This window comes from Lolium rigidum, chromosome 1, assembly GCF_022539505.1.
Source record: "Lolium rigidum isolate FL_2022 chromosome 1, APGP_CSIRO_Lrig_0.1, whole genome shotgun sequence".
Lineage (NCBI taxonomy): Eukaryota > Viridiplantae > Streptophyta > Magnoliopsida > Poales > Poaceae > Lolium > Lolium rigidum.
In genome coordinates, this window is record NC_061508.1 from 275,868,804 (window position 1) to 275,893,336 (window position 24,533).

Below are 24,533 nucleotides of genomic sequence, written 5' to 3' on the forward strand. Positions count from 1 at the left end.
TGCGGTCTGTAGCTGGATCGGAAGCCGACTGTCGGAAACCGGATCACGTTACTGAGCCGGCCACGTGAGAGGGTGCAAGCAAATCGGCGAAACAAGGTAGAGTACGCGAAAAACTTGTCGGAAACGGCGCTCTTGGCGCATGCTTTTTCATAGTTTACAAAGGGAGTACAAGGGATACATACATTCCTGCTCTCAAGTGTAAAATGGGCGGAGCAAGTTGACATTCCAGGGACGTTTAGTCTCCTCGTCAGCCTTGTCCGGCTTGTTCTTTCTAGCCTCTTGGGCATCTATGAGATAGTCGGAATCATTGCCTACTGCCTTGCTCACGATGAAGGGACCCTCCCATGGGGATGACAGTTTATGCTGTCCGGCTGTCCGTTGGATCAGCCGGAGCACTAGGTCTCCTTCTCGGAATGCTAAAGGCTGGACCTTCCGGCTGTGATAGCGTCGGAGGCTCTGCTGGTAAATAGTAGATCTGGACGCGGCCAGCAGCCGGGCCTCTTCGACCAGGTCGACTACATCTTCGCGAGCTTCTTTGGCTTCAGCTTCTGTGTAGAGCTTAATTCTTGGCGCGTCGTGCTTGATATCAGTCGGCAGGACGGCTTCGGCCCCGTATACGAGGAAGAATGGTGTGAAGCCAACTGAGCGGTTTGGCGTTGTACGCAGGCTCCACAATACATTGGGCAGCTCTTCAATCCAGCAGCCAGCTGCTCGCTCGAGCGGCTCCACCAGCCGGGGCCGGATGCCGGCTAGGACCAGGCTGTTGGCCTTCTCCACTTGTCCATTAGACTCCGGGTGCGCCACAGAGGCTAGGGCCATCCGGATCCCCACTTCCTCACAATAGCGAGAGAAGATGCCTTGGGAGAAGTTGTTGCCGTTGTCGGTGATGATGCTGTGGGGGTAGCCGTACCTCACGATGATTTCCTTGAGGAATGTGACGGCTGTGGAGCCGTCCAGCTTCTTGATTGGCTTGGCTTCGATCCACTTGGTGAATTTATCAATCATCACCAAGAGATGTGTCATGCCGCCTCGAGCCGTTCTGAACGGGCCCACCATATCCAAACCCCATACGGCAAACGGCCATGTGATGGGGATGGTTTTCAAGGCGGAAGCCGGCGAGTGCCTCTTCTTTGCGAAGCGCTGGCAGCCGTTGCACTTCTTCACTAGTTCTTCTGCATCTCTGAGCGCAGTCGGCCAGTAAAAACCGTGCCGGAAGGCTTTGGCCACTATGGCTCTGGATGAGGCGTGATGGCCGCACTCTCCTTGGTGGATTTCCCGTAGGAGTTCAATCCCTTCAGCTGGCTCGACGCACAGCTGGAACACCCCACTTACGCTGCGTTTGTACAGCTGGTGGTTGATGATTGTATAGGCCTTGGCCCTTCTCTCAATCTGCCTGGCCTGGACTCTATCATCAGGCAGCACACCGTCGGTGAGGTAGGAGAGGAATTCTTGTGCCCATGAAGGTACGCATCTTATCTCGAATACGCTAACCAACAAGGCCTCCTCGCGTGGGAGCTTCCGGATTCGACCGCATGGTCGCCGGGTTCGGCTTGCTAGCCGGCGGGTTCGGCTTGCTAGCCCCCGAGTTTGGCGATGAAGCCCCCGGGTTGGACTCAGAAGTCCCCGGGTTCGGCATGGTAACCGGCGGGTTTGGCTTTGAAGCCCCCGACTTGGGCGATGAAGCCCCCGGGTTTGGCTGAGCAGCCCCCGGGTCAGCCGGCACGAATATTGAATCCGAGTTCGCCAACCAGTCCGGGTGCAGCACTTCCATGATGAAGCCGGCTGCCAGTAGTCGGGCGATTTCTTCACCGATGGCCTTCCTTCTTTCTTCGGCGAAGCGCCTGAGAGGCTACTTCACCGGCTTGGCTTCAGGCCGGACGTGGAGGTGGTGCTCAACCAACTCCCTCGGCACACCCGGCATGTCTCTTGGAGTCCATGCGAAGATGTCCCGATTCTCACGGAGGAAGCTGGCGAGCTCGCTTTCCTATTTCTTGCTCAAGCCGGCACCGATGGTGACGTACTTGTCCGGCTGCGCCGGGTCCAGCAGGATCTTCTTGGTGTTGTCGGCCGGCTGGAAGTGAGTCGTCCCAGCCAGGTTGCCTGCAGCCACCATGTCCGTCTGCGCTGCCTTGGCCAAGGCGACAGCGTCGTGGATGAGCTGCTTCTCGGTGGCGATGACCAGTGTCTGGGCCATCTTGGAGCTCTGCGTGCCGCAGTCCATGGAGCGGCGATAGTCGCCGGCTATGGTGATGACCCCTTTAGGGCCAGGCAGCTTCATCTTCAGGTACCCATAATGGGGCACCGCCATGAACTTCGTCAGGGCCGGCCTGCCCAGGAGCGCGTGGTAGGGACTGACGAGGTCCACCACCTCAAACTCGATTCTCTCGGTGCGGAAGTGGTCCGGCTTCCCGAACATCACCTCCAGCGTAATCCGGCCGATCGGCTGGCAGCAGTGGCCCGACACGATGCCATGGAAGACGGTGGGGGTGGGGCGTAGCTCGGCTTCTTGGATGCCTAGCTTGCGGGCGGTGTCGCGGTACAGGTGCTCGAGGTTGGCGTTCTCTGCGCCGGCTTGGCCACCCGGCCCGCCGGCTGGAGGGGGCGGGGGTGGAGGCGGGAGGGGTTCGCCGCTTGTCAGCCGCTTCATGAAGTGGCAGTCGCGGGTGGGTTGGAGGGGTTCTTGCCGCTGTCGTACTTGCACGGCGAGTCGAGCATTTTCTCGAAGGTGTACTTCGGCTTCCATTGCCGGTCTTGCTTCTGGCGGCGGCTGCCGCCTGCCGCGTTGTCTGACACGGCTGCCACATGGGCGGAGCCGTACCGGCGGTCCGGCTGGTCATTGTGACGCTTGCCGCGGTAGTTGTCCCGCCGGCTGCCATGAGTGGCGTCGTCTGCCGGCTTGTGCTTGGCCCACTTGTGGTGGTCCCGCCTGGAGGGAGCCGGCGTTGGTTCAGCCGTCGCCTTGCCGGCTTCTTCAGCCAGCGCATACTTGTCGGCGATGGCCATGAGGGAGGCCATGGACTTGGGCTCGCTGCGGCGCAGCTTGTGCCACAACATGGTGTTGGGCCGGCAGTCGCCCATGAAGAAGCTGATGGCCTGGATCTCGTGCACGCCCTCGCAGGAGTTGCGCATCTCGCACCAGCGCGTCAGGTACGCGCGATCCGTCTCGTCCGGGCCCTGCTTGCACATCTCTAGTTGCTGGGGGCGACCCGGCCGACGATAGGTGCCAATGAAGTTGCTGATAAAGGCTTCCTCAAAATCAAGCCAGCCGTTGATGTTGCCGGCTGGCAGGTTGTTGAGCCAGGTGCGGGCGGAGCCGACTAGCATCAGGGGGGAGTAGCGCACCGCCCAGCGCTTGTTGCCCCTGGAGATGCCGACTGCGGTGGAGTAGTCCAGCAGCCAGTCCTCCGGCTTGGCGGTGCCGTCGTACTTGGGCGTGTCGCGAGGGAGCTGGAAACTGTCGATCATGGGCTCGTTGGTGATGCAGGGCCCGTAGCACTTGGGGCAAGCCGGCCCCTCTTCTTCCGCGATGCGGGATTCGACCAGCCGGTCAAGGCGGTCTCTGGCATCGTGGGCTTGATGCGGGGGCCCAGCCGGGAACGTGCCGGCTGGCGGGTGCCGGTTGGCTCTGGAGTCGGCCGGTGCTGGCGCCTTGGCGCCGCCTGCTCGGAGTCATGCTCCTGGTTCCGGCTTGGTGGTGTCCGGCTGCGGCCGCTGTGGCCACTGTCCAGCCGGCTTGTCCGGCTTGAACCTGCGTGCGTGGCACGGGAGTCTCTGCGTCGGCTTGGCGCGGGCGAGGAGGACTCGGCTGTGTCCCTGTGGGAGTCCTTGCTGTTGCCTGCACGGGCGGGAGGAGCTTTGGGGGCACCATACCTGGGGTCCTTGGTCTGCTCAGCTGCAGCCCGACACAAGTCAGCTACGCGATGCGTCTGGCGGCGCAGCTCTTCTCCTTCGAGGAGGTTCAGCTCCTTCGCAGCGGCTTCGGCTGCGAGGATGTTCTTGTCGGGGGTGTTGTAGACGGGTAGCTCCATGGATGGAGCCGGGGCTTCCGCACCATCGCGCTCGATCTCGGCGCCTAGGCCGCCTCCTCGCCGGCGGATCATGCCGGCTCGGCTGGGGTTGTTGCCGCCTGGCGTGAAGCCATGGGCGTGGTCGTACTCGCGCTGGGTGATGGCAAGCTGGCACTTGGCGGTGGCCAGCTCGTCAGCCTGCTGGAGGAGGAGCTGGCGATGCGCCTCCAGGTCCGCCTCAACGGTGGTGGTGTCGCCGCCTGCGGTGAGCGGAGAGCTCAGCTTCGCCCGGACTTCGTCCAGCCGGGATGGTGGCGGGGGCGCCTTTGGGCCCGAGCTGGATGCGTTGGGGTCGACGTTGCGCTCCAAGTTGGGGCCGCGGATGCGAGTGGACTTGGTGGGGGGCTCCTCGCCAGCCATCATGACTTGCACGACGGCGGGGCTGGCGGGAGCGCTGCTGGCGCCGGCTCGCGGAGGAGGGCTTGCACAGCGCAGCACCTGCCGCGGGTAGCGCGGTGGTGCGACGGTGGCAACGTAGACGTCGTGGCCGCCGAAGGAGATGACTTTGCCCCCAGCAGGGAAAGGCCGGTCGGCGCAGCAGCCAGCGTTGTCGGTGACGCATTCGAGGGAGCCGAATCTCCAGATCAAGCCTGAAGCGACTCGCTCGCCGGTGGTGATGGTGAGGCCCGTCCGGATGAAGACACCGGCCGAGGACGCTGAAAGCCCCACGGTGGGCGCCAAATGTCATGGTATCGTCATGGCATATGCCATAGGGTGGCTAAAGAAGGTGGTTCCTAGATGATCTCACGGCGGTATCCGGATGCGGGTACGGGGACGAGCGACACGGCGACGTACCCAGGTTCGAGGCCCTCCGATGGAGGTAACACCTCTACTCCTGCTATGAGTGTATAAGATGATCACACAATACAAGGGTGCTCCTAGAGCTGTGTCCGGCTGGCCCTGGGAGGCTAAGGAAGACGATGGTCTCTCTCACAGGGCAACGCTAAGGGTGGAAGGGAGTGAGAATGATCGATCCCCTGCACGAGAGGGGGTGGTGCGGCTTATATAGATGCCGACACTTTACATAAAAGACCCTATAGTCTACTGGCCGGCTTGGCCGGCTCCGGCTTCCGCTCCTTCCCGAGGCGTTGACGTCAGTAGCCGTTGAGGCCTCATGGCTTGTCCCATCCGGCTGCCTGAGTCAGCGGTATGGAGAGGAAGCGTCTCTGTCGCCATCATGCACTATAGCCGGTACGGATCGACGTACGCCATGATGGCCTGTCCGGCGCGTGGCACTATTGCTCCACAGTGCCCTGCGCTTTACGGGAGATGAGGCCAGCGTGGACCTGTGAACCCGGACCACCTACCCGGTTCCATCTAGTGCAAGACTCGCCAGCCTCGAGTCGGTCTGAGGTACAAACCCCCAGTCGGATATGGCTTGTAGAAGCTGGCCCAGCCACAGCATTGGCGGTCGTAGCCAGGCCGACTAGGACTTAGAGCCAGCCGGCTTCCGGACCAGCCGGCCACGGCTCCAGCCGGCTGCTCCTCAGCCGGAATTTGCCGCGAGCCGGCCAGTGGTCAGCCGGCTGCTCCGCGTCCATTGCCCTACCCGGGGTCTTCCCCCCGACACTTTCTACCAATGTCTACATCACTGGCGCGCTCACTGTCTTTGTTAGGAACATGAGCAGTGGCTAGCTACTGCAAATCAAAGTTCATTAAATCAATCAGCAAACAACACATATGAAATTTGAGCAGTGCGGCTAAATACCTTCTTCAGTAGCAGCCCCACGGGATCGTGCTTTTGGCGGCACATCACACGGGTGAAAAATCTCGGCAACGACTTGGGGTGCGGTGATTTTGTCCCATTCCACATTATGCCGATCGAGGATGCAATTATCTTATTCTGCAAGATATTTTGCCTCCGAGATTCTTCATATGCATTCTCGAGTGGAATATCTAGCAGGCATTACAAAAAAAACAGATGCTACTAACAAGCAGTGGAAGCAAGCAGTAAACTAGTCTCGGAAATCAAATACATAACAAAAGCTGCCAGACAAAGTGTTCAACCTTGGTCGACTGGGGAGGTGGCGTGTTGGCCGTTCGGTTTGGTTCGGTGGATCATGGTGGCGCTTTGTGTACCGATATCGCCGGCCGGTACGATGAACCAGTGAGTCGGGGAAGCAGATCCGACGAAGCGGACGGAGTGTGGTTGACGGTGTCGCTGAGCTGGCTCCGGCGCGGTGGATGTCGGCTACGGATGGAGGACTGAGAGGGAGCGAGACGGACTAGGAGCGAGGTAGGGAGAGAGCCCTTGCTTGTCCATGGGTGGGGCTGGATATAGGGGAAAAGAAAGCCCTAGAAGATAGCATCCTGCTAATATCCTAGTACAAATCAATTGAACTAGAAAATCCCGCCAATATATGGTGCTGAATTGCGGGCGGCTCATAGCTTGTGCACAAATAAAATGGGAAAATCCAAAAAATGTAGTTCAACAATAAAAAAACTCTAGTGGGCAAAGTCGCTAGCTCGCCATGAGAAGATGCACTCCGCCAAAAAAATGTCATGACAAGCTAGTTTGCTATGGATCTTGCATTAACCCTGCTCGATAAAATGGTGGGCACAAAAGACAAGCTAAATCAAAAATAATGGTGGTAGAAAGATGTAAACTCTTAAATGTAAACTCTACTAAACAGGGCCAACTCAAAAACATGCCTCATATTATTAGTACTTCCTCCGATCCATATTAACTGCCACTAAAATGGATGTATCTACAAATACATCCATTTGACTGGCATGTATATGGATAGGAGTAGTAGATCAAGGAGTTGCGAGACAGTGGAGGAAATGAGGTGGGGAGGAGAAGGGTGACGACCAGACCCCCACCTCCACGGCACCGCATCAATAGAAGCTAAAATATGTGAAACAGTGGAGGAAATGAGGTGGGGAGGAGGAGAGCGACGACCAGACCCGATAACAGTACTCCCCCCGGTCAAACTGCTCCTCATGTCGCGCAAGGTGAAAAAGGGGTATTTTCACAGCACATATTAAAATAACCCCTAAAATTTTCAGATCAAAATTCGAAACATACATCGAGAAACAAAAAAGAGAAATTTTTCATGAATAGTTCCCGAATTCAAATCTGAGTTTCTCTGTAGACTATTCACATCTGAGTTTCTATTTTTTGTTTCTGGATGTATGTTTCGAATTTTGATCTGAAATTTTTAGGGGTTATCTTAATATGTGTTGTGAACGTGCATGATTTTTTCAGATTTTTTCGCAATGTTTAAATTTGGATTTAGGCCGCATGTCACACAGGGTGCATGTCACCTCACTACCGCTCGAGAAATGGAGCCCCTCTCCGCTGGGCTCCAATAAAAGCTTCACTGCTCGTGTCAGACTGTTGAAGACACTGGCTAGTGCATGTCGAGGGGGCAGAGAATAAATTGCGTCCACGCGTCGGCGCGTGCTGTCTACCCCAAACCCTAAACTCTATCTTATGAAGTCAAGCACGCATGAAGAGAAGTGGTTTTTGGTTTCAAACATGGAAATTTCAAAAACGCTCCCAAGAGCTACATTTTGGAGTGACTAATTATTCATATTCATGATTTAAACTTGTTTAAATGGGCATAAAATTCAAAATAAATCAAAATAAATGAAAAACCAAGGCACATAATCTTCTTATGTCATATGGTAAGCATTCAATTAAGTTGATAAACAAGGTCTAGACATATTCAAACCAGAAAAATCATGTATCTCCCCCTAACCCTAAACTCTCTCTTATGAAGTCAAGCATGAAGAGATGTGGTTTTTGGTTTCAAACATGGAAATTTCGAAAAACGTCCCAAGAGCTTCATTTTGGAGTGACTAAGAAGCATACATGCTTACTTTTTCATATTCATGTTTTAAACTTGTTCAAATCTTGGTCAAACCTAGGATTTGACCAAGATTCAAATGGGCATAAAGACTCAAAAAAAATGAAAAAATGGAAAACCAAGGTCTTCTTATGTCATATAGTAAGCATTCAATTAATTTGATAAACAAGGTCTAGACATATTAAACCTGAAAAAATCATGTATCTACCCCCTAACCCTAAACTCTGTCTTATGAAGTCAAGCCTGCATGGTGAAGAGAAGTGGTTTTTGGTTTCAAACATGGAAATTTCAAAAACCCTCCCAAGAGCTTCATTTTGGAGTGACTAAGAAGGATACATGCTTACTTTGTCATATTCATGTTTTGAACTTCTTTAAGTCATGGTCAAACCTAGGATTTGACCAAGATTCAAATGGGCATAAAAATTCAAAAAAAAATCAAAAACCAAAGCACATAGTCTGTGTATGTCATATAGTAAGCATTCAAGTTGATAAACAAGGTCTAGACATATTCAAACCAGAAAAATCATGGATATTTCAAAAACCTCCCGCGGGCTTCATTTTGGAGTGACTAAGAAGGATTGATGCATGTTACTTTTCATATTCATGTTTTAAACTTGTTTAAATCTTGGTCAAACCTAGGATTTGACTAAGATTCAACAAATGCGGATAAAATTCAAAAAAATCAATAAAATGAAAAACCAATGCACATAGTCTTCTTATGTCATATAATAAGCATAAAATTAAGTTGATAAACAAGGTCTAGACATATTCAAACCAGAAAAATCATTTATGTGGCTACCCCTAACCCTAAACTTTGTCTTATGAAGTCAAGTATGAAGAGATGTGGTTTTTGGTTTCAAACATGGAAATTTCAAAAACCCTCCCAAGAGCTTCATTTTGGAATGACTAAGAAGCATACATGCTTACCTTTTCATATTCATGTTTAAAAATTGTTCAAATCTTGGTCAAACCTAGGATTTGACCAAGATTCAAATGGGCATAAAAATTCAAAAAAAATGAAAAACCAAGGTCTTCTTATATATGTCATATAGTAAGCATTCAATTAAGTTGATAAACAAGGTCTAGACATATTAAACCTGAAAAATCATGTATCTACCCCTAACCCTAAACTCCGTCTTATGAAGTCAAGCATGCATGGTGAAGATAAGTGGTTTTTGGTTTCAAACATGGAAATTTCAAAAACCCTACTAATTAAGAGCTTCATTTTGGAGTGACTAAGAAGGATACATGCTTACTTTTTCATATTCGTGTTTTAAACTTGTTTAAGTCATGGTCAAACCTAGGATTTGACCAAGATTTAAATGGGCATAAAAATTCAAAAACAAAATCATGAACCAAAGCACATAGTCTTTGTATGTCATATAGTAAGCATTCAAGTTGATAAACAAGGTCTAGACACATTCAAACCAGAAAAAACATGGAAATTTCAAAAACCTCCCACGAGCTTCATTTTGGAGTGACTAACAAGGATCGATACATGCTTACTTTTTCATGTTCATGCTTTAAACTTGTTTAAATCTTGGTCAAACCTAGGATTTGACCAAGATTCAACAAATGGGGATAAAAATTCAAAAAGTAATCAATAAAATGAGCACATATTATTCGTATGTCATATAGTAAGCATTCAATTAAGTTGATCAACAAGGTCTAGACATTATCAAACCAAAAAAAATCATGTATCTAGCTACCCCTAACCCTAAACTCTGTCTTACGAAGTCAAGCATGCATGAAGAGAAGTTGTTTTTGGTTTCAAACATGGAAATTTCAAAAACCTCCCAAAAGCTTCATTTTGGAGTGACTAAGAAGGATCCATAGGAAACTATGTAGTACTATTACAATATAATAATCACCCGAGTTATTAGAGCAACAAGTCTGTCACTTACGTGCGGTTCCCATGCGTGAGGTCCCACACTTCAGTGAGCACAAGTCACGTACGCTAAGTAGGCAAACACCCAGCCATCTACTTTGTGAAGAGAGAGGCATCAACACTCTCTCTCTCCATCTCCAATTATCCACGTCCGTTGGCTGCCAGGTTTGGCAGGGCGTTTCTAGCTCAGCTCTGAGGCCATGGTGTGCAGGCTCTGTAGCCATGGCGATTTGGTCACGCCAAGTGGTTCGTCCCCGGCTGCGACGAGGATCAATCCGGACGGTGGCTGTTAAGGACCCGATCGCATTTCTTGCTTTCAGCTTGGGGTCTACCATGTAAATCTTAGGGATTTAGACGTAATTTCCTGTTTATTTTGTGTCCCGCCGTAAACTCGCGCTCTGATGCGTATTGGAAATTTGTGTACTTCAGGATCGTTCGGTTGTCCCTCTAAAAAACATCTCTCTCATTCTCGGCCTTTCTCGCTCGCTCGCACCCCCTGCGCACCGACAACCCTGCACAATAGTCAACATCACCAGAAAAAGGATAGACACCATAAATAAGTGGGGCCCCGTGACTGCTCTCCCTTCGTATCCTCCCGTGTGATCCCTCTTCCTCCGACTCCCGACCTTGCGGAAAAGAAAAATGAAATGAAAGAGTACACATGTGCTGCCTAGTAATAATAATAATAACGTAAAAAATCGACCTACGAGGGTTCTGCCCAGTACTACGGATCAATTTCAGAAAATGCAACTGCGGGGTTCGATTTTGGCCTGCTAATATAAAATTAAATAATGAAAAACCATTTACATGACATTATTTTTTGGGTTTCAAACATGGAAATTTCAGAAACCTCTTAAAAAATTCATTTTAGAGTGACTAAGAATGATGCAGGCTTCCCTTTTCATTTTCATGTCTTAAACTTGTTTAAATATTAGTCAAAACTAGATATGATTTGACCAAAAGATTCAAACGGGCATAAAATAAAAAAAAACATAAAAATGAAAAACAAAAGCATATAGTCTTCTTATGTCATATAGTAAGCATTCAAGTTGATAAACAAGGTCTAGACATATTCAAACCAGAAAATCATGTATATATCTACCCCTAAAACCCTAAACTCTGTCTTATGAAGTCAAGCATGCATGAAGAGAAGTGGTTTTTGGTTTCAAACATGAAAATTTCAAAAACCACTTAAAAATTCATTTTAGATCGAGTGACTAAGAAGGATGCAGGCTTCCCTTTTCATTTTCATGTCTTAAACTTGTTTAAATATTGGTCAAACCTAGCTAAGATTTGACCAAAAGATTCAATCGGGCATAAAATAAAAATAAACAAAAAAATGAAAAACAAAAGCATATAGTCTTCTTATGTCATATAGTAAGCATTCAAGTTGATAAACAAGGTCTAGACATACTCAAACCAGAAAAATCATGTATATATCTACCCCTAACCCTAAACTATGTCTTATGAAGTCAATCATGAAGAGAAGTGGTTTTGGCTTTCAAACATGGAAATTTTCATGTTTGAAACTTGTTTAAATCTTGGTCAAACCTAGGATTTGACCAAGATTCAGATGGGCATACAATTCAAAAAAAATTAGAAAAATGAAAAACATAGGCACATAGTCTCCTGATGTCATATAGTAAGCATTCAAGTTGATAAACAAGGTTTAGACATATTCAAACGAGACAACTCATGTATCTAGCTACCCCTAACCCTAAACTCGGTCTTATGAAATCTAGCATGAAGAGAAATCTTTTGGGTTTCAAACGTTTAAGCCAAAAGCCCCATTTCAAATATTTCAAACTTATTCAAATTTGGTTCAAATTTGAAAGACATACAAATTATAGCACACATAGTGCATACATGTTCACACATACTGCACTAGATGCTAACCAAAGCACATAGTCTTCTTATGTAATATAGTAAGCATTCAATTAAGTTGATAAACAAGGTCTAGACATATTCAAACCAGGAAAATCATGTATCTACCCCCTAACCCTAGCTAAACTATGTCTTAAGTCAAGCATGCATGTAGAGAAGTCGTTTTGTGTTTCAAACATGGAAATTTCAAGAACATCCCAAAAGCTTCATTTTAGAGTGACTAAGAATGATCCATGATTACCTTTTCATTTTCATGTTTTAAACTTGTTTAAATCTTGGTCAAACCTAGGATTTGACCAAGATTCAAATGGACACAAAATTTTAAAAAATCAGAAAAATGAAAACCAAAGTACATAGTCTTCTTATGTCATATCGTAAGCATTCCAGTTGATAAACAAGGTCTAGACATATTCAAACCTTACAAAATCATGTATCTAACCCTAACCCTAAACTCTGTCTTATGAAGTCAAGCATGAAGAGAAGTGGTTTTGGGTTTCAAACATGGTAATTTCAAAAACCTCCCAAAAACTTCATTTTAGAGTGACTAAGAAGGATACAAACTTCCCTTTTCATTTTCAAGTTTTAAACTTGTTTAAATCTTGGTCAAACCTAGGATTTGACCAAAAGATTCAAATGGGCATAAAAATTCAGAAGAAAATCAAAAGAATGAAAAAACAAAGGACATAGCATTCTTATGTCATATATATAGTAAGCATTCAAGTTGATAAAGAAGGTCTAGACATATTCAAACCAGAAAATGATGTATATATCTACCCCTAAAACCCTAAACGCTGTCTTATGAAGTCAAGCATGCATGAAGAGAAGTGGTTTTTGGTTTCAAACATGGAAATTTCAAAAACCCTCCCAAGAAGTTACATTTTGGAGTGACTTAAGAAGGATAGATATATACTTAATTTTTCATATTCATGTTTTAAACTTGTTTTAATCATTGTCAAACCTAGGATTTGACCAAGATTCAAATGGGCATAAAAATTCATAAAAAAATGAAAAGAATGAAAAACCAAAACACATAGCATTCTTATGTCGATCATATAGTGAAGCATTAAAGTTGATAAACAAGGTCTAGACATACTAGTAGAAGGTACGTGCTACGCACGTCAAGTTCTAAGATAAGATTGCGAATATGGTTTAAAAGTACTATGGCTATTTTACAATTATGATCCTAGGAGATTAATAACACAAGCAAAATTCATTTATGGAAACAGCTTTTTTCAGGAGCTATTCGACTCATTTCAACAATTTTGGTCAAGTTTTCGTAAAGATCGATGATATTTTGGTTTTATTGATTTGGATGGATTTTCAAAGTCGATTGTGCATACCTGAAAATAAATAGAGCTAGATCAAGTAATTTGGTTGTAAATTTTTTGTTGCCGATTAGTGGCTGACTTGGAAAAAATTAGAGGCTAGACACACCTTAATTTTTTTTGCGCTCTCTCAGTTGTGATAAAAGTGCGGATTGACAAATAAAACAACACATATACAAGCTACTTGGATTTTTTTTTTGAACGGAGCTACTTGGATAATACCAACATTAACTTGACAGTACACACAAAAAATGAGGCAACGTGTTGAACTCCTGTAAGAGAAGTGCAGTCGTTTATTTAGTTTTGGGGTGGCTATGGGAGTCCCAATTTGGATTAGTAAAAAAACTCTACAGAGTTGGCCGCCTCATGCCCTCATGTACTGCCACTGGACCCAGACAGAGAACAACTGTATTTCTCTCTCTTCCTCAGCCCCATCCGACGAAATCGAGCGAACAAAATCCTCTCCCTTTTCCCTTCACCTCACATGATATTGCTAAATTGAGCCATGAAATCGGTGAATTGTTGTGTGCATTGCCGGATGAATGCCCATGGGATGGAGGCGGGGTTGCAGAGATGGAAGCCTAAGAAACGGATCTGAATCTCCAATTTTTTTTTAGCATCGATCTGAATCTCCACCAGGAAAACTTACGGCTGTGGATGGCTTGAAATCGAGCCCGGGCACCCGGACGGCAGACGGATGCAGCAGCTGCTCCGACGGGCAGCCTCGAAATTGGGCCCGAGGACCCGGTCGACCGACGGATACGTCGGTTCTACAACGGACAGCACCAAGCTTGTACTCAGCTCCGATGCGTACCTCTGGCCGGACTCTACTCGGCAAGCTGCCCATCCATGCAACCTGCTACAACTGGGTCTCCGAAGCTGGTCTGCTGTAGTGCTGCTCCTGCGCTTGCTCTTCGTGTGCAGCAGCCGAGCAGCTCTGCCCCTGGGCCGACGATAATTGGGGGATAGCAGAGGGAGCAAGCAGCGCCGCGATAAGTCTAGAAAGTCCTACAACCTCTTCTTTTGGCGCGTGTCCGTACAGAGCGAATCCACAAAATTTCAGCCATTAGATCAATTGTGTTGTGTACTGATGAACATCAGATATTCACCCAGTGGGTCAAATCAACGGCTAATATTTGATTCTGCACGGCTGTAGATGGCTAATCCAAATTCAAAAACTCGTGTACTATAGTAGTATATAGATTCAAACCAGAAAAAATCATGTATATATCTACCCCTAACCCTAAACTCTATCTTATGAAGTCAATCATGAAGAGAAGTGGTTTTGGGTTTCAAATTAAACATGGAATTTTTTTCAAATTAAACCTAGGATTTGACCAAGATTTAAATGGGCATAAAAATTCAAAAAAAAACAAAAAAAATGAAAAACCAAGGTCTTTTTATGTTATATAGTAAGCATTCAATTAAGATGATAAACAAGGTCTAGACATATTCAAACAAGAAAAATCATGTATCTACCCCCTAACCCTAAACTCTGTTTCACCAAGTCAAGCATGAAGATATGTGGTTTTTGGTTTCGAACATGGAAATTTCAAAAACCCTCCCAAGAGCTTCATTTTGAAGTGACCAAGAAGCATACATGCTTACTTTTTCATATTCATATTTAAAACTTTTCAAATCTTGGTGAAACCTAGGATTTGACCAAGATTCAAATGGGCATACAAATTTTAGAAAAAATCAAAAAAATGAAAAACCGCACATAGTCTTCTTATGTCATATAGTAATCATTCAATTAAGTTGATAAACAAGGTCTAGACATATTCAAACCAGGAAAATCATGTATCTACCCCATACCCCTAGCTAAACTCTGTCTTATGGAGTCAAGCATGCATGAAGAGAAGTCGTTTTTCGTTTCAAACATGGAAATTTCAAAAACCTCCCAAAAGCTTCATTTTGGAGTGACTAAGAAGGATCCATAGGAAACTATGTAGTGCTATTACAATATAATAATCACCCGAGTTATTAGAGCAACAAGTCTGTCACTTACGTGTGGTTCCCATGCGTGAGGTCCCACACTTCAGTGAGCACAAGTCACGTACGCTAGGTAGGCAAACTCCCAGCCATCTTCTTTGTCAAGAGAGAGGCATCAACACTCTCTCTCTCTCTCCATCTCTCTAATTATCCACCTCTGTTGGCTGCCGGTTTTGGCAGGGCGTTTCTAGCTCAGCTCGGAGGCCATGGTGTGCAGGCTCTGTAGCCATGGCGATTTGGTCGCGCCAAGTGGTTCGTCCCCGGCTGCGACGAGGATCAATCCGGACGGTGGCTGTTAAGGACCCGATCGCATTTCTTGCTTTCAGCCTGGGGTCTACCATGTAAATCTTAGGGATTTAGACGTAATTTCCTGTTTATTTTGTGTTCTGCTGTAAACTGCACTCTGATGTGTCACACCCCAAATTTTTGCAACCTTGATTAGTTATCCAGAATGCAAAAATTAGGGGGAACAAAAACTTTTCATAAAGACTAACTTAGATGAATTGACTTGATCTGTCTGTTAAGATGAATTGCTTTGATTTGTTGGTAGATGTATTGTCTTGTTTGCTTGTTGAGTTTTGTCTTGAGCTACCCATAGAACAACACCACTGGTGTTAAAATAAATTAACAACTCACTAAATAAAGCACATGTGTGACCCTGGAACATTCTTTTCCTTTCATAAACCCTATGCTTGGTGTTTTCCCATAAAGTACCTCAACACACAATTTCTAGTCTCAAGAAAAATAGAGAAGCTATGGTCACTCTTGTATTACCTTAGTCAATTATATTTAAAAATAATTGAGCCTTTTTACCTAAACCTCAAACCCACTTTTTGTTTTGGCTATGGCTCAAAAGTCCTAATTCAAAAGATCTTGCCAAAAACCTTTTTCCTTGAAATTAGGCTATGATCACTTAGGTCATAATATCAAAATGGTTTCTGAAGATATTCTGTTTTAACCCAAAGTATTTACCAAATGGCTTACTGATGCGGCCTAAGGCGACGTGGGTTGCCCGATCTCACGAATTGACCGAGGGAAAGGCGGGGGAGAGGAAGAACACGAAGAACACGGCGATGAACACGATGAACACACGCAAACACACACCAACCCGATACAATTCCGGTTTACTCCCGATAGCCCGAACCACTATCCCGATAGAATCTCTCAAGGGAGAGACACGCGGTAGAATCCCCGAGAGGAAGATCGGTATACGATCGGTGGAATCACACGAGTGAGAGACCGGTGGTAGAATCACAAGTGTGAGAGACTAATCATATAAGGAGTGCCTTGTACAATAGATTATGGTAATCTAAGGAGGGGGTTTCCCTAATCCCAAAGGGATGGTGGAGGCATGAGCCTAGGTTCTCTCAAGTTCATTCCTTACCTAATGAAGGGGGAGGTGGGAGCCTATATATAGGGAACCACTAGAGGAGGGGTAGTTTAGGCATACAAAGAGCATAGTGGGATGGTTTAGCTCATGGGCTTCATAGTGGGGACGGCGGTGTCGGCGTAGGCATGGCGACAGTGCCGTCTTCCTCCGGCGTCGAGCAGGGTGGCAGTGACGACCATTCCGGGGCGGTACTGCCGGCCTTCCTGGACGTATCTCCTTCTTCCGTCTCCTCTTCCATGCTTCCGTGACGTCGGACTTCAGCGTAGTTCTTGATGATGACCATGATGCGGATACGACCGAAGGTCGGGCTGCATCATCTCCCCCCACTTGAAAAAGAGTCGACCTCGACGATGAGTCTTCATGAATGTGTAGAGGAGGTAGATGACACCAACGCTTCAATGTCCCTTCACTTGTCAAGAGCCCTATCAATAGCACAAGAAAAGCAAAGGAGCAATCAAAGCATAGCCAATGTTCAATGGATTTAGGAAGAGGGCGCAAGTAGAAGGAGGTCACCTTATCAAAGTGTCGGTGTGCTCTCATTGAGAGGTCTTGTGTAGTGGAAGTGTGTGGGCAAAACCTCTCATTGGAGCTCACTTGTATCATGCTCTCAAGAGCTCTTTTTGTCAACTCGTGCTCAATCGAGGTTGACATTGGAGTTTGGGTACCTACACACATGTTAGACAACAAGAACAATGTGTGTGCATGGTATATGAACACATCATCCATCATGATGGTCCATTTCTTTTGCACCTCACCATTAGCGTTAAGCAAAGCATCATAATAGATATGGTGAATATGCGTAGTAAACATGGGAACATGCTCAACATGGGAACATGCTCTGATACCATATGATGCGGGCTAAGCCTGAGGGGGTGCCCAATCTTCACGGTTTGACCCGGGTGAGTGTGATTACGGAGGGGGATTCGCGGGGAAGTGGATGAACGCGAAGAACACGATACAAACACACGCACACACACAAATCGGTTATCCTCGTTGGCCCGAACCACCAACCGATAGAATCGCGAGAGAAAGACCAAAGGTAGAATCTCTTGCAAAAGATCGACAAATCCAAATAGAATTCCAAAGAGTAAAAGACCAACTAAGAATAGAGTTGCAAAGCAAGAGATTCTCAATTGATAGAATTACTAGAATGGAAAAGATCCGGATAAGGAGGGATACAATAGATGGATCATCTAAGGTGGGGGTTTCCCAAATCCACTAGGGGATAATAGAGGCATAAGCCAATTCATTTAAACATCATCTCTCCCTCATGAAGGTGGGGGTAGGTGTCTATTTATAGGCAAGGGGATGAAGGGGTAAGTTACAAGCCAAAGTGGGCTGAGATCTGGCTGAGGTTCGATGGGGCGGAAGTTCCGGCCGTCCTGGGTGGAAGTTCCGGTCCTGGGCGGAAGTTCCGGCCATCAGGGGCGGAAGTTCCGGCCACAGCTCTGTTGTGCGAGCATCTTCAGTCTTGACATCATCTGGGTGGAAGTTCCGGCGATGTTGGGCGGAAGTTCCGGCCTGGAGCGTCCAGCGCTTCTTCCTCCTTCTCTTCCATGCTTCCGTGACATCGGCCTTGCGTCCTCGGGTCTCCATGGCATCCTCTCTTCTCTCCGTACTTGTCGTCGAGTTCCTATCATCAAGATATGTCGGAGTATGAAGTAGTATATTGTTCCACATAGGCGATTCGAGGCACGCATAAAGGAGAAGATTCACCTTAGCGTGTCGTCTTGGCGATGAAGCACATGATGCGGTGAAGACCGAAGGTCGCCCCGTATCATCTCCCCCCACATGAAAAAGAGTCGTCCTCGACGATAAATCTTCATGAATGTGTAGAGGAGGTAGATGACACCAACGCTTGAATGTCGCTTCACTTGTCAAGAGCCCTATCAATAGCACAAGAAAAGCCAAACAACACTCAAAGCATAGCCAATGTTCCACTGGTTTAGCAAGAGAGCGCAAGTAGAAGGAGGTCACCTTTGCATAATGTCGGTGTGCTCTCATCGATAGATCTTGGGTCGTCGAAGTATGTGGGCGGAACCACTCATTGACGCTCATCCACAAGTCACATGTACCTTCACACAACGAAGACCAAGCAAAGTTTGTGTGCGTGATAGAGGAGCATATCATCAACGACATGTCCATTCATGTTCACAACACCGTTAGCACAACACAAATTTATCAAAAATAAGGCATGTGCAAGGTCAATGTGTAAGAACTCCGTATGAACATCTTCCAAATGCGGAAACACAAAAACTCCAAATTGTGAGACGACCATGGTGTCCATCTCATGTAGAAATCCATTTTCATTGTTGCACTCAAGGCATCGGAAAGAGAAATTGTTCAACATCCTTGAAGCAATAAGTGGAGATTTTGGCAAAAACATATACGGAAGAGTGTCCAAAATATCATCAACGTGTGTGCACACAAACCATTGGAAAGAGAAATTAGTCCTCATATTTGGTGCAACACACAACATATCATCCAAAAAGTTCATCAAAACAACATTTACACAACCGTGTGTGCCAACAAACCAAATAAAAGAGGAATTGATCAACTTGTTTGAGGCAACACCCACGGTAAGAATCACATCATCATGCTTTCAAAAGAACCACAAGAAAGAGAAATTGTTCAACATGTTCAATGCAAAGCATGGGAAAGGTATTAGAGCCGGGTTCGATCTTGTACTCACTTGAATTATGCTCTCTAGAGCTCTCTTTGTCAACTCGTGCTCAATCGAGGTTGACATTGGCATTCTTGTACCTACACACACAATAGGCAAAGCAAAGAGCGTGTGTGCATGGTATATGAACACATCATCCATCATGATGGTCCATCTCTTTTGCACATCACCATTAGCATTAAGCAAAGCATCATAATAGATATGGTGAATATGCGGAGTAAACATGGGAACGTGCTCAACATGGGTATATGCAAAGTCTCCAAAATTTGAGAGAGCTATGGGGGCAATCTCATTTACAAGCATATTAACATTATGGCAAACCAAGCATTGGAAAGAACAATTGTTCAACATTTTGGTTGCATTAATGGGAGAGTATTGCAAGCATCTAGCACAAAACATGTTCAACATTTTATCATTGTTGTCGACAAACCTAGGGAAAGAGCAATTGTTCATCAAGTTTGTCACAACACAAGCATTAGCATCATCATTTTCATTGCAAGCAATACATGGGAAAAAGCAATTGTTCAATATTTTGCAAGCAATAGGAGAGAAAGTGAAACTCTCATAGCATGGAATGGACATATTATCATAAGCAACTACTTCCACATGATCAACAATGGTGGTATCACAAGTATCACAAGGGAATGTGAAAGAAGCATATGACATGGAAATAGGATCATCCAACTCATGCAAGCACTCATCAAGCATCATGTTCAACATGTTATCATTGTTGTTGACAAACCTATGGAAAGGGCGATTGTTCGGCAAGGTTGTCACAACACAAGTATTAGCATTCTCATTCTCGTCATTGCAAGCAACACATGGGAAAGAGAAATTGTTCGGCAAGTTGCATGCAATGGAGGATATATTGAAACATTCATCGCATGGCATAATCATATTGTCACAAGCAAGTAATTCCACATGATCAACAATGTTATCAAGCAAAGCATCACATGGAGGAATGAACGAAGCATATGACATAGCAATTGTATCATCATCATCATGCATGAACTCACAAATCATCATGTCCACTAGTGGGATCATGGCATCATCAACACCCATATAGGTACCTTTGTAGTCCGACTCATTTGAAGTGGGTGTTGTGGAAGAGGTAGGCTCCATGTGGCCTCCATGTTCATCTTCAATCAAGCATGGTGTGATAGCATCATCTTCATGCACCATGTACATCTTCTCCATGATCGGGAACTCGTCATCCATGTGACCTAAAGAGACACAAGGAAACACACTAGAGGTAGAGGGTAAGTTGTTAGAATTCGGAATGGCCTCACATGACCTATCAACTACCACTCTCATCTCACTCGGTGTATCACTCATATCCTCAAGGTGGAGGCACTCAAGCTCATGTATAGTGGATTCACTCATCTCACATATAGTGGAGTCGCTCATCTCACATATAGTGGAGTCGCTCATCTCACATATAGTGGAGTCGCTCATCTCACATATAGTGCAGTCGCTCATCTCACATATAGTGGAATCGCTCATCTCACATATAGTGGAGTCCCTCATCTCCATGGCAATGACGTCGTCGATGCCCGAGCAACCTAGCAAAGAGGAAGACAACACAAGAGGAGTAGAGGTTAATGTGTTAGAAATCAAAGCGTCCTCACTCAACTCATGTGGTGTGTCACTCTTGCTCTCAAGGTGTTTGAAGTAGGATTTGCACTCGGCTTTATCTTGGGTGGTCATATTGGCTTCAAGAGCTTCTAGCTCGGCAAAGTAGGCTCTCATCTCGGCCTTTTCTTGTGGGGTCATATTGGATAGCTCTCACGAGGAAGGGTGTGTATGTATGTGGTGGAAGGAAAACTACCAAAAGGTCAAAGCTCGCAAACCAAAATCGAGAAAATGGTTCAAGTTAGAGAATAACCGATATGTACTCACACACACACTCAAAGCACACGCAAAAGGCTAAGAACTCTATATGGTGGTAGGTGAGGAAGTGGATAGCAAACGAAAAGAACCAAAGAAAATGTCTATTGTCAAATGTGGGTAAGATCCAAAGTCAAATGTCAAAAGCGGTGATCTATGTCAGAAAAACACGGAAACACACACAAGGAAGAACAATGGGGTTAGCGCGACCAAGGAAGTGAGCAAGTAACAAGATGGTCCTAACGAAGACTATTAGCTCGGTGTCGCGCCAACACAAGAGAGACCGTAACTCGGTTGCATATGAGAGAAGCAACTAGATTTGCACAAATGCCACTCTTCTCTTATCTCTCTTAGTGCTCACAAGCTTTCCACTCTTTTGTATCGGTGGACACACACTCTTTTTGTATTTCCTTTTCCTTTTTCTCTTTTTTTCACTTTTTTTTCTATGCTTAGAAGCTTTATTTTTCTCTATGTCACACTTTTTCTTCTTTTGTGTATCTTTCTCACCGAGCTTGCTTCGGAGCTTTGCTCAACACAACGCACACACACACCCTCTCACGGTCGTGACACTTGTGCAATGCTTCGCAACACTCGGAAAGCCACTCTCAATGCGATAGGTACACAAAGAAAGAAACGGGGCTACAAGGGGTGGAGCAAGTTATACCTATTGATGTTAGGCGGTGTCAAACACACGAACTTGCGATGATCGAGGTGGTGTCTATGACGATGTCGAAGTTGCGCCGGAATCCGGGGTGCCAAAGGTGTCGTCGCGGTGTTGGTGTAGACGCGGAAGCGAAATAGACAACCAATGCACTCCAAATCGGAAACCGAGCAAATTAAGTCAATGCCCGAAAAGTTGGGTCAAAACGAGCGGTCAAAAGTTGGGCTCCAAAAATCGTCAAAAATTAGACATGGACTATGTGGAGTATATGGAGGATGTTGTTAAAGTTTGGAGTCAAACGGGCTCCGGAAAGTTGTCAAAATTTGGGGCAAAAAGAGGAGTCAAAAATGGACGAATTTTGGGTCAAACCTGCGCGTCTTGCCGGAACTTCCGGTCAAGTTCCGGTTAAGTTCCTGAAACACACGCAATCTGTCCAGGGACTTACTGCAGCGAAATTGCTATTTTCGGAAGTAGGGGCGGTAGTTGGCCGGAAGTACCGGACATGCGGAAGTACCGCCGATTTTGAGCGGAAGTTCCGGGTGGGGATTTTTGTCTGGGAAAATTTCTGCTGAGTTGGGGAATTTTCGGCGCGGAAGCTGATGCGTGGCGGCCAAGCGAAGCTGTGGTGGGGCCTGGTGGGCGCGCGCGCGCGGTGGTGATGCAGCAAGCAGGCTGGGCGGCGTGGCCTGCGCGTGGAGCGGACATCGTGCGGGCGGCTCGCGCGGGCGTGGTGGCGATGCTGGCGAGCGGCAGAAGCTGGTGGCGAGCGAGGCGCGGCGGGGGTTGGGCGCTGTTGGGCCAAGGCGGGAGCAGGCCTTAGGCAGCGAGCGGACGGTGGGCCAGGAGAGCGGGAGGTGCGGGCGGGCGGCTCGAGCGGCAGCGTGCGTGGTGGCGATCGAGGCAGGGCGGGCGGCTCGCGGTGGCGTGCGTGGCTGGCGCGCGTAGGTGGGCCTGGGGCGGGCCAGGGTGCTGTGCCGCGGCTCTGGTTTGGTGCGGGAGCTGATGGTGGGTGGGCGGCGCAACGGATCGAGGAAGATGGTGGATATTTGACCAAACTGTGGCCAGCGGAAGTACCGCAACGAGGTACCGGTAGTACCGGAAATGCCACAGATTTTTAGATCTAGATCTGCGTGACGATCTGCGTGACGAACAGGGGGCGGAAAATGGAGCAGGGATTGTGAATTTGAAGGGGTAAACGATGAAATCGGCCGATGAAAATTGGAGGGATGATAGATCAACACCAAAGACAACAGATCTGTGGACCAAAACCACAAACAACGCAACAAATTCCGAGATCCAAATTCGAGCTATTTTTTGGGGAAATTTTTTTTTGGGCAAATTTTTGGGCGAAAATGGTGGAATCGGAGGTTCAAATCCGTGGCAACCTTTGCTCAGATACCATATGGTGCGGCCTAAGGCGACGTGGGTTGCCCGATCTCACGAATTGACCGAGGGAAAGGCGGGGGAGAGGAAGAACACGAAGAACACGGCGATGAACACGATGAACACACGCAAACACACACCAACCCGATACAATTCCGGTTTACTCCCGATAGCCCGAACCACTATCCCGATAGAATCTCTCAAGGGAGAGACACGCGGTAGAATCCCCGAGAGGAAGATCGGTATACGATCGGTGGAATCACACGAGTGAGAGACCGGTGGTAGAATCACAAGTGTGAGAGACTAATCATATAAGGAGTGCCTTGTACAATAGATTATGGTAATCTAAGGAGGGGGTTTCCCTAATCCCAAAGGGATGGTGGAGGCATGAACCTAGGTTCTCTCAAGTTCATTCCTTACCTAATGAAGGGGGAGGTGGGAGCCTATATATAGGGAACCACTAGAGGAGGGGTAGTTTAGGCATACAAAGAGCATAGTGGGATGGTTCAGCTCATGGGCTTCATAGTGGGGACGGCGGTGTCGGCGTAGGCATGGCGACAGTGCCGTCTTCCTCCGGCGTCGAGCAGGGTGGCAGTGACGACCATTCCGGGGCGGTGCTGCGGCCTTCTGGACGTATCTCCTTCTTCCGTCTCCTCTTCCATGCTTCCGTGACGTCGGACTTCAGCGTAGTTCTTGATGATGACCATGATGCGGATACGACCGAAGGTCGGGCTGCATCACTTACCCTTTGTGACTCTAAAATCTTGTGAAAGATTTTATTCGTAGTTTTGGTTTCTTCAAATAAAATGGAATGATCCATATTTCCTATTTCCTCCATGGATTATTCTACTCTTCTAAAACCCTCTCCTATTTTTTCAAATATTTCAAGTAAGCCTAATTGTTTAATCTAAATCAAAGCCATAGAGACCAAATTAAATGGTATTTGGATCTGTGATCAAATACCCATGGCATTGCCTTTGCCATTAAGACATCTCACATATCCATAAATCAAGATCACACCTCCATATAGTCTTGACTTTGGAAAATTACTTTTTGTCTATCAAATCAAACTCCATTAGTATACATATCTCTTCGAGAAAATTTCAACTTAGCCTAACCATCTTGATAACCTTCTCCATATCATATTGCCCTAGACCTCACCTAGCAAAAGTAGCTTGATCTACTTCAACAATGTTCCTTTGCTTCACCTCTGCTCCTTCTCATTTTATCTTTAAATTTTGGCTACATCACCACCATCTCCCCCTCACCTTGTCTTAAAAATTCCAAACCTCGTTGGACCAACATGGTCTTTTGATAATTTCGAATAAATAATATATTTTCTCCCTTCTCCTTTTCAATTGAGCTCCTTCAAAATCTGTCCACACCTTTCTTCAACACAATCAACCACCCTCTCTCCCTTTGAATTGAAAATTTCCCACTTTGCAAATCTTGTTGAAATCCTTGTCTTGCACATGGGGGACTTGTTCAACACCACCATGCACCCTCTCCTTCCCATACCTTTGTGTCTCTCATATGACAAGTTGACACCATCACCATCCAC